General features: G+C 44.3%; 1 pseudogene; it reads left to right on the top strand.

The window, feature by feature from the left end:
• The first annotated feature begins 3,283 nt into the window (after window positions 1–3,283).
• On the top strand, window positions 3,284–3,769 carry LOC115858367 (CDP-diacylglycerol--inositol 3-phosphatidyltransferase pseudogene; annotated as a pseudogene).
• Window positions 3,770–9,210: the final 5,441 nt, after the last annotated feature.

Genomic DNA, 9,210 nt, shown 5'->3' with positions numbered 1-9,210 from the left:
AATTTAACCCATATCTCTTTCTTTCATTTAGAGGTTTCCTGGCAGAGATATTTAAACCACTTCTGAACCTGAATTCCTTGTATCCAATAATCTGTAAGTCAATGAAAATGGGACTCTTTTGACCATTATTGTATTAAGTGCCTGGCATGCAGTTGGCACTCAATAAATGCTGTTAAATGAATGAATGAGGCAGAAGTAGAGAGTGGAAATTGTCTAGTTTCCAGTGATTATCCATGAACAATTAAAAAATATGTATATCTTCAACGCTTTACATAAGTTAATATTTACTGGGTTTGTGAAAAGAGCAACTTCAAATTTATTTATTTATTTATTTATTATTTATAAATTTAATTTATGTTTTTGGCTGCTTTGGGTCTTCGTTGCTTCATGTGGGCTTTCTCTAGTTGTGGCAAGTGGGGGCTGCTCTTCGTTGCAGTGTGTGGGCTTCTCATTGCAGTGGCTTCTCTTGTTGTGGAACATGGGCTCTAGGTGTGAGAGCTTCAGTAGTTGTGGCAGGTGGGTTCAGTAGTTGTGGCTTGCAGGCTCTAGAGTGCAGGCTCAGTAGTTGTGGCTCATGGGCTTAGTTGCTCTGTGGCATCTGGGAGCTTCCTGGGCCAGGGCTCGAACCTGTGTCCCCTGCATTGGCAGGCGGATTCTTAACCACTACGCCACCAGGGAAGTCCCAACTCAATTTTAGATAATGTGAAATTTTAGCAAAACGAATCTTAGTGCTACAACTATGATGTGAAAATTGTACTTTTAAATTTTTCTATGACTAAAATTAATATTTATTATGAATCTATGTCAGGATGCTTTAACTGTGGGCAATAGAAAATATAACTCAAATTGACTTAAACAAGAAAGAATTTATTGGCTAATGTAAGAGGACATCCAAAAGTAGGGAAGAATTCAGGGTTGGTATGTTGGTTGAATTACATCATCAAGGACCAAATTCTTTTCATCTTTCTGCTCTGTCATTCATGCTGTTGGCTTCAGACTCATTCTGGTCCCCCTCATCACTGCAGGGTGGCTCTCAACAGCAGTTGGGCTACAAAGATGTCTTATTTCAAAGTAAGATAGATTGGCTCCCATTGCTGACTCTAAACTTTCCCAGAAACTTCCATAAATTGCTTTAACTCATAATTGCTCAGAATTGGGTCACTTGTCATTCTTGAATTAATTAATGGCAGGGAGCAACTGAAATGCCCTTGTACCAATCAGGTATATCACTTGAGTCAGAATCAGCTTCTCAAGTTTCATTGCTGGTCCTCAATTAGAGAGAGAGGGAATGGCTACTAGGGAGTCAAACACAATGTCTAACCCAACCCTAGCTTATACCTAGGTTGTAAAAGCTTCATCTCAGTCAATTCAGTGTTGCTATGCTTTGCCGCAGTTTTGGTGGAGAGTGGGACTTTGGAAGCGCCATAACTCCGAGGAAGCATCCTGGTCTAGTTGTCACCCATCCACACCTGTTCTTGGTTTTTTTGTTTTTTTTTTTTTTGGTGGGATCTTAGTTCCCAGACCAGGGATTGAACCCCTGGGCCCTCAGCACTGAGAGTGCAGTGTCCTAACCACTGGACTGCCTGGGAATTCTCGTGTTTACATCTGGTTTTCAACCACAGCTGACCCGTCCTCTTTCTCTTCCTCTCGCACCACTCTCTTTTGAGTAAACAGAAATACTCTGCTGAGGCATGTTGGGAACTGTGTGGAGTATTTTCACGTCTGTCTGTCTAGTCAGGGATTTTAAACTCAATGCCTGGGGACTTCCCTGGTGGCGCAGTGGTCAAGAATCAGCCCGCCAATGCAGAGGACAAGGGTTCGAGCCCTGGTCCGGGAAGATCCCACATGCCGCGGAGCAACTAAGCCCGTGTGCCACATGAGCCTGCACTCTACCACGAGCCACAGCTACTGCAGCCCGCGTGCCTAGAGCCTGTGCTCTGCAACATAAGAGAAGCCACCGCAATGAGAAGCCCGTGCACCGCCACAAAGAGTAGCCCCCGCTCGCTGCAACTAGAGAAAGCCCACGCACAGCAACGAAGACCCAACTCAGCCAAAAAATAAATAAGTAATAAATTTTAAAAATTAAAAAAAACAAAACATAAATAAACTCAGTGCCTGTAGGGGAAAGTCAGTATAGTAGACCAGGAACAAGATAATAGGGAGTGAGGACTGGTGAGCCTAGGAAGGGCATGCTCCACTCAACGTCATTCAAAATCACACTGTTTAAAAACCCTGTGCTTGCCAAACAAGACCTGCTTGTGGGCAAGATTCATTCTGTGATGCACTTCACTCTGGGGTTTTGCCATTTCTCTAGGTCCTACCTGGGGAAGTGGATACACATCTTCCCTGCCTTTGGATCGTCCCAGTCTCTGTTGTCTCTTTCATCCTGCTGGGCTCAGTCCTGGGAAGTAAACAGGTAGTCAGGTAACCCCTTCTTTCCAGGAAATCATTTTCACTTAAATTCTCCTCTGACTCTCTCATCTTCCTAACCCAGGGGATTTTTCCAATTTCAGGATATGGGAAGCAGAAAGCTTCCTACCATTTGCAGACTTCCAAATCAATTGTATTTACTAAGCACAAGCATTTTTTTCCACTTCTTCTGGGGCCCTAGCCCCAAACTCAAAGCCAAGAAAAGACTCTTGGCTTCTCTCTTTCTGCTGCATTACCTCTCTTAAGATGATGGGCATAACATTCCTCAGCTGTTGCATGAAAAGGAAGAAGGATCATGGGGTGAAATAGGGGAAGATGTTATCCTGCTATAGAAGAAATATAGTGTCCAGAACAAGGGAGCATTCATCAGACTACACAGGGAATGTCTTGTATGTTGCTGTGTATCTCATCTTAGAAAGAATATATTTATCCACAAAGATCCAGGGAGGTAAAGGGATTCTGAATCACATTATATAAGTATCTAATCAATAAGACTTCTATACAACATTCAGCATCCAAAGCTGAGGATGTAACAGTCAAGATAGGCTAGTTTATGCTGTGATAGTAAATGACCTCTGCTCCACGCACAGCTGGGTTGGCCCATGCTCCGGCTGGCAGCGAGCTTTAACATCTGGGACCCGACTGGGGCAGCGGGGACCTGCGTGCAGTGGGCACGGCCAATGCACCGGGCTGGAGGGTGAGCCTTGTGCCCGGGGTGGGACACAGCCGACACCTCCAGATAAGGCCCAGGGCGGCCAGGGGACCTCCGGTGCCAGGCGAAAATATCTTCCTGTCTGCGCCTAACCTCATCGGTTATGCACAGATTGTCTTCACCATCATTTCTTTCTACTTCATGCTCTGCTGCCCCCTCACGGCCTCCTCCTTCTACCTGCTCAGTGGATTTCTGGACGCTTTTGATGGACACGCTGCTCGAGTCCTTAATCAAGGGACCGGGTTTGGGGCCATGCTGGACATGCGGGCAGACTGCTGCTCCACAATGTGTCTGCTGGTCAACCTGGCCCTACTGTACCCTCACGCCACCCTTCTCTTCCAGCTCAACGTGAGCTTGGATGTGGCCAGCCACTGGCTGCACCTCCACAGTTCTGTGGTCCGAGGCAGTGAAAGTCACAAGATGATTAACCTGTCTGGAAATCCAGTGCTTTGCATCTACTATACCTCCAGACCTGCTCTATTTATCCTGGGTGCTGGAAATGAGCCCTTCTACTGCCTTCTCCTCCGTCATGTAATCCTGGGGACCAGTCCCACCCCTGTGATCTCTCAGGGACCTTTAGCTGGCTTTGTGGGTCTTTTCCGAATGTGCCTCTGGATCACCACCTGATCACAGCTGCCTGCAACATGGCTGCCTTGGACGCAGCAGATCATGCCAAGAAGACGCGACCCTGGAACCCCCAGTCCCTGGTTGCCCACTGGCCCTGGGAGTCTCACTGTGCCACGTGGCTCCCCTGTCGCTCCTAGGAGGTCCCAGGCTCATATCTTCCCAATGTGTCATCCAACCTGCTGGGAAGGGGGGGCCAGCCTCTTTGGTGATGTCATGTTCTCCATAATCCTGGGGACCAGTCCCACCCCTGTGGTCTCCAGGGACCTATACTTCAAATCAGGAAGGATGCTCAGGAGGGCCCATCCACACGGGCAGTGCTCCTGGGGCCCCAAGAGAGCTGTCTGAGGACTGGGTATTGTCACATCCGCTGGCTCAGCCCTGGGATCTGGCTTGGCCTGAGACCTTAGGGACACTTGAGTGAGGGAGGTGGGGGAGGGGCCAGGTTTCCCAAAAGGCAGGGATTCAGACCTCTGCCCCTAGCTAGAGTAATCCTGTGGGTCTAATGGTCAGGAGAGAAGGGGCTGTCGATATCCCCATTGCAATCTCCTCTGTCCTGGCTCTGCAAACCTTGATAATGAGGGTGGGAGTGTCACTGGAAAACAAAGTAACAAACAAACAAAAAAACCCTAAAAAATCTTGGTGACTTACAAAATTAAAAATTTATTTCTTGCTCCTGTTACACGCCAATCACATTTCATTCTTTTCTAGGGAGATGGAGTCAGCTTTACTCTGGAACACACACCATTTGCTGACCATTTTGGCCAAGAGGAAATGGACAAGGGGAACCCTGACTCTTAAAGCAATTGCAAATATTTGCTAAAGTAAATCACATGGCCTGAGATGGCAAAATGAGGAGGGCTATTTCATGATGGGAAATCAGAATACTTCATGGACAGTTATATAATCTACCATGTAGGAAGTCCTGTATCATCTTCTTTGGGGGTCCTCTGTGGATCATCTAAGAACCCCCAGGGATTTACATGGTTCAAAATGAGGTCTCATACAAGGCATAGTAATATTTAATATATATTAGCTGTCATTGTTATTATTATTAATATTTCATTAAGAAGGGAACATTCTATATGTTACCTACATATAAATCTTTTGAGGATGAACAGGAGAAATTTCTGTTTTTTTTTTAATTGAAGTATAGTTAATTTACAATGTTGTGTTACTTTCCAGTGCACAACAAAGTGATTCAGTTATTTATGTATATATATTATTTTTCAGATTCTTTTCCATTATAGGTTGTTACAGGACATTAAGTATAGTTCTCTGTGCTATACAGTAGGTCATTGCTTATCCATTTTATATATAGTAGTGTGTATAGGTTAATCCCAAACTGCCCATTTATTTCTCCCCCCCTTACCTCTGCTAACCCCTTTGGTAACTATAAATTTGTTGTCTATGTCTGTGAGTCTATTTCTCTGGTATTTCTTGCTTGAACAGCAAAAGACACACTGGTGTGCTAGTCTCCAGCAAGATACCGTATTATATAAGGAATGGTTGAGTAATTCAGAATATTCAGCTCGAGGAAGAGAAGCCACAGGTGGGACAATATGGCTGTCTTCAAAGATATGAAAGTCTTTATGTGAAAACAAATTCCACGAACAACGTGCAGGTCCTCGGGAGACAGCTCTGGTAGTGGAATAAATTTGTCTGGCAGGCTTAATTCTTCCAAGAACCTGCCTATAGTGTCATGAAGCACAATGAGCTTTGTGGTGGTTGAAGAACAAATAATAATGAAACTTACACTTATAGAGTCCTTAGTATATGCCAGGCATTGTTCCAAGTCTTTACATATACTAATTTAAGCTCAAAACAATCCTATGAGATAGGAACTATTATTTTCCCATTTTCCAGGTGGAAAAAATGAAGTACAGATTAAGAAACTGCTAAAGTCACACATCTATAAGTGGTAGAGCCAATGATTGAACTTGCCGGTCTGTCTCTAGGGTCCATCCTCTTAACTCTTGTGCTATATTGCCTTTGTATAGTTGGAATTCACTTGGAAAGCCTTATTTAATCAGTCTTATAACTGGCCATCAAATTTCTGATCTTTGTTTCGCCTCTGGGTCTTCTGTGCAACTCTACAACAAGACACTTTAAAAAAAGTTGAAGTACAGTTTATATACAGTATTATGTTTCAGGTGTACAGCAAAGTGATTCAGTTTTATATATATATATATATATTTTTTCAGATTCTTTTCCATTATAGGTTATTACAAGATACTGAATATAGTTCCCTGTGCTATACAGTAGATCCTTTTTGTTAATCTATTTTATGTATAGTAGTGTGTATTTGTTAACACCATACTCTTAATTTATCCACCCCCATTTCCTCTTTGGTAACCATAAGTTTGTTTTCTATGTCTGTGGGACTGTTTCTGTTTTGTAAATAAATTCATTTGTATTATTTTTTAGATTCCAGTGATGTTATATAGTATTTGTCTTTCTCTGTCTGACTTACTTCAGTTAATATGATAATCTCTAGGTCCATCCATGTTGCTGCAAATGGCAAGATTTCATTCTTTTATGGTTGAGTAATATTCCATTGTATATATATACACCACATCTTCTTTATCCATTCATCTGTTAATGGACACTTAAGTTGCTTCCATGTCTTGGCTACTGTAGATAATTCCACTATGAACATTGGGGTGCATGTATCTTTTCAAATTAGATTTTTTCATCTTTTTCAGGTGTATGCCCAGGAGTGGGATCACTGGATCATAGGGTAGCTCTATTTTTAGTGTTCTTTTGTTTTTTGGCCGTGCCCCATAGCTTGTGAGATCTTAGTTCCCTGACCAGGGATTGAACATGGGCCCTCAGCCATGAAAGCACGGAGTTCTAACCACTGGATCACCAGGGAATTGCCTATTTTTAGTTTTTTAAGGAACCTCCACACTGTTCTCCATGGTGGCTGCACTAATTTACATTCCCACCAACAGTGCAAGAGTGTTCCCTTTTCTCCACACCCTCTCCAGCATTTACTGTTTGTAGACCTTTTAAAATTTTTATTTATTTATTTATTTTTGGCTGCATTGGGTCTTTGTTTCCACGCGGGCTTTCTCTAGTTGCTGTGAGTGGGGGCTACTCTTCGTTGCGGCGCGCGGGCTTCTCATTGCAGTGGCTTCTCTTGTTGGGAGCACGGGCTCTAGGCGTGTGGGCTTCAGCAGTTGTGGCGCGTGGGCTCAGTAGTTGTGGCGCATGGGCTTAGTTGATCTACAGCATGTGGGATCTTCCTGGACCAGGGCTGGAACCCGTGTCTGCTGCATTGGCAGGTGGATTCTTAACCACTGCGCCACCAGGGAAGTCCCATGTAGACCTTTTGACGATGGCCACTCTGAATGGTGTGAGGTGATACCTCACTGTAGTTTTGATTTGCATTTCTCTAATAATTAGCGATATTGAGCAGCTTTACATGCACCTGGTGGCCATCTGTGGGTCTTCTGTGGAGAAATGTCTATTTAGGTGTTCTGCCCATTTTTTTTTTTTTTTTTTTTTTTTTTTTGCGGTACGCGGGCCCCTCACTGCTGCGGCCCCTCCCGCCGCGGAGCACAGGCCCCGGACGCGGAGAACCAGCGGCCACGGTTCACGGACCCAGCCGCTCCGCGGCATGCGGGATCCTCCTGGACCGGGACACGAACCCGCGTCCCCTGCATCGGCAGGCGGACTCTCAACCACCGCGCCACCAGGGAAGCCCTCTGCCCATTTTTTGATTGGGTTGTTTGCTGTTTTGATATTGAGTTGTATGAGCTGTTTGTATATTTTGGAAATTAGCCCCTTGTCAGTCCCATTGTTTGCAAAAATTTTCTTTACCACACCTTTTAAATTATACTCAATTTCTACCCATTTGGTTTGTCACTCAGAATGAGTGGTCTGTAGTGACATCTCACACAGTTGGGGGGTCTATGACGGAGGCTGGAGAGCTGGGAGCCAAGTTTGGAATTGGTGTGGTATAGAGGAGGCAGTGGTGGCAGGGGAGGGCAGCTAGAACTTGACTCTGGAGTTGGTAGGCTGGCCTGTGGTTATGGGGTGGAGAACAAAGTGAGAATGCCATTTGAGAGCCAGATCCGCAGTGAGCCAAGCTCCAGTCAAAGGGGTCTGGCAGCAAGATCTGGGGCACAGCAATGATTTGGCAACAGGCTGGCAGTGGGAGGCTGACAGATGAACTGGCAGGTTCAGGAAGGATGTAAGTTAAAACCTGCAGAGATTCCTGAGACGGAGGGCCTAGTGGGAAGAACCTTTCATAGGACCCTGCTGGCCTCACCTAGCTGTTTAGCAAGTAAAGCCAGGTTGAACATAAGTGACTTTCTCCTTGCTGTTAGTATTTCCCTACAGAGCAGCAATCTGGTGCAAAGCCCTCCTGATAGTCTTAGGACCCTCTTCACTCAAGTACTGGGGAGACTGGGTAGTGGTTATGTTCCTTGACTCTGATGCCTGGGTTCAAATCCCAGCTCTGGCTCAGTGACACTGGGGGATAAATTACCTAACCTCTTAGTGTCTTAGTTTCTTCATCTATAAAATAAAAAGATAACAGTGTTACTTCCGAATCAGCATAGCATAGTGATTAAAGAGCACTGTCTCTGGAGTCAGAATGCTTGATCTATGTCCTTAATCTTCCACTTATGTCTGTGGGACCTCAGGCAAGTTACCAGATGTCTTGCTCCAGGTTTAAGGTCTATAAAATGGACACAAAATAATAGACACTTATGACATAGGGCTGTGACAAGAATTAATATTATATATAACATAATAATATAATATAATTATATATATATATATACACACACACACACACACACACACAGAGAGAGAGAGAGAGAGAGAGAAACACTGGCACGTAGCAAATACTCAATAAATGTTAATTATAGTCTATACTGCCCATATCAGAAGACCAAACTCAGAAGGCTCCCACAAGCAGGATCCCCTTTACCCACCAAACCTGATGAGCAATACTTGGGCAGAATAAACTCAGTGTTCAGTTCCAGTCCCTTCATCCAGTTGGAGAAGGAAGAAAGTTGCACTCCCCCTGGCAGTCAAATTGAAACAGAGGAAAGACACAGTCAAAGGCATCCAAAGTAGAGACTTGTCTACTAATCCTAAGGCAACTCTAAGAAGGAATGATTGTGGTTAGGAAGGTGGCGTGAAGAGTGAGAATGACACAGTTTGTTCATCCCCACTACCAGATGTGCAAATCAGAGAAAAGTTCTGAGCAAGATATCATCATTATATCACTACATTTGGAGGGTAGAGCCTAACAGATTGTTACCTTGCTTTTTAGTGTTTCACAGTGAAAAAACCTAGGGTGGGAGATCAACACCTTCATCTCCCGAGGAAGCACCTCTATCATAGACTGTTATTCCAGGAGCAATTTGTAAGTAGTCTTTTGCTCATGGAGAATAATGGGTCATGACAGGTAAACATGAAGAATGTTG

Source organism: Globicephala melas, chromosome 1 (genome assembly GCF_963455315.2).
Source record: "Globicephala melas chromosome 1, mGloMel1.2, whole genome shotgun sequence".
NCBI classification, from domain to species: domain Eukaryota; kingdom Metazoa; phylum Chordata; class Mammalia; order Artiodactyla; family Delphinidae; genus Globicephala; species Globicephala melas.
This window is presented reverse-complemented; position numbering and strand designations above follow the sequence as displayed.